Below are 2,500 nucleotides of genomic sequence, written 5' to 3' on the forward strand. Positions count from 1 at the left end.
CAGGAAAAATAATCCAGAATCCTTGGCCGGTACCGGATCGATTCCAAAATCTAATCAGTTCGTGCCAGTCATGAGGCCAAACATCCCTGAAAGTTTCATCGGAATGTATCCTGTGGTTCTTGAGATATCTTGTCCATGGACAAACAAACAAATACGACTAAAAACAATACCTCCGCCTAAGCGAATGCGGAGGTAGTAAACGATGATACAAAATATTCGGTACTACTAAAGCAGCGCGGACCCGAACGCGCAGTCGCGCGTCCGCGCTAGCTAGTCGTGAGTGGTCGATCCTAACCCTAACCCTAAACACGTATTCATTTGCACACGCGGGTTAGGGATAGGGTTAGGGTTAGGGTTAGGGATAGGGATAGGGATAGGGTTAGGGATAGGGTTAGGGTTAGGGACAGGGTTAGGGTTAGGGTTAGGATCGACCACTCAAGACTAGCTAGTGCGGACGCGCGACTGCGCGTTCGGGGCCGCGCTGCTTTAGTAGTACCGAATATTCACCTAGGACTGTGTTTTTTTTTTTGCTAAGATAGTAGAGTGTTGATGGAGTGTTGATAGTAGAGTGTTGATAGTAGAGTGTTTGGTTGCTATTTCTAGTATGTTGGACAGCCACATAAGTGGCCAGGTAAAAACGCTGTGTTGTGACGTTCATGCAGTAGCAGAAGTACGAATTGTAAGGAAGCTCAGTGGGGCAGGGTTTTAAGTCGGTTTTTCAGCAAGTAGCAAGATTAAGCAGGAATAAAAAGGAAGAGAGGAAAAAAAAGTAAGACGCAGCAGCGAGAGGGAGAGAGGAAAGAGACAGAGAGAGAGAGAAAGAGAGAAACTATAAGAGTGGGGTAGGAGGAAACAGAGGTTTGGTGAGAGACATAGGATGGGAGTCGTGGGAGATGACGGGGAAGAGGAAAGGAGAAAGAAGGGGGTGTGAAATAGGGTAAAGGAAGAGAAAATAGAGAGAGGTAAAAGGTTGAAGGGGAGGTGATAAAGTAATTGAGGTAATTTGATAGATAGAAAGAGAGATGGATAGGGATTGCGATAGATAAATAGATACATCGATAGAGATAGATAGACAGATAGACAGAAAGGGAGGGTAGGAAGAGGGGAAAAAGATTTGAGAAGAAAGAGAGGCAAAAAGAGACAGGGAGAAAGTGAATGAGTCTCGTTAAAAAGTCCCCGGGAGTAGCAGTGAGAGAGAGAGAGAGAAAGAGTATCACCCGGCGAATAGCAGAGAGAGAAAAACAGATTAGAAAAGGATGAGAAATAAAGCGAAAGAGGAAGGGGAGAAGAAGAGACGGGGGGGGGGGGGGAATTGAAAGGAAATGAAAAAGAAATAATCTAGAAAAAAATAACAGGAGATACAGGAGAAAGACAGTAACGAGTGTGAGGGTAGGAGGTAGGCGAGGGAAAGAAAAAAAAAGCTTAGCTGTTTAAGTAAGATGAGTAGTGGGGTGAGAAAGTAGAGAAAGAATATGAGTATAAAGAGGGGTAGTTGTTTATTTTAGAGATTGCGGGGAGGGAGGGAGGAGAAATGGAGGTAGACGTGGTGGGAAATTTGACGGAGTTTGATGTTGATAACAGGTAGAGGGGACGGTTGATTAACGCTGATGATAGTGGAACGTGTGTGTATGAATACACGCGCGCACACACACACTTGTGTGTATATATATATATATATATATATATATATATATATATATATATATATATATATATATATATATATATGTACATGCACACATGTATATATGCACGTATGCATATATATGTGTGTGTGTATATATATACTCTTTACTCTCTTTTACTTGTTTCAGTCATTTGACTGCGGCCATGCTGGAGCACCGCCTTTAGTCGAGCAAATCGACCCCAGGACTTATTCTTTGTAAGCCTAGTATTTATTCTATCGGTTTCTTTTTGCCGAACCGCTAGGTGACGGGGACGTAAACACACCAGCATCTGTTATCAAGCAATGCTAGGGGGACAAACACACACGCACACACACACATATATATATATATATATATATATATATATACGACGGGCTTCTTTCAGTTCCCGTCTACCAAATCCACTCACAAGGCTTTGGTCGGCCCGAGGCTATAGTAGAAGACACTTGCCCAAGATACCACGGAGTGGGACTGAACCCGGAACCATGTGGTTTGTAAGCAAGCTACTTACCACACACACACACACACACACACACACACACACACACACACACACATATATATATATATATATATATATATATATATATATATATATATATATATATATATATATATATCACATATTTATGTATGTATACATATATATTCTCTCGACTCCATCGGTCACGAATGACCATGGGTGCACCTAAGAGGTTCCCCTCCGGGGTACAAGTCTGGGCGGAACGTCGCCTCACTGGCAAACGCACGACCTAGGGTTGTTTTTATATAAGACCAGCAGTCGCCCATGCATACCAGCCTCCCCTCCCCATGCCACTGATCTCATCCGAGGG

This window comes from Octopus bimaculoides, chromosome 27 (genome assembly GCF_046866305.1).
Source record: "Octopus bimaculoides isolate indiv1 chromosome 27, ASM4686630v1, whole genome shotgun sequence".
Taxonomy (NCBI): Eukaryota; Metazoa; Mollusca; class Cephalopoda; order Octopoda; family Octopodidae; genus Octopus; species Octopus bimaculoides.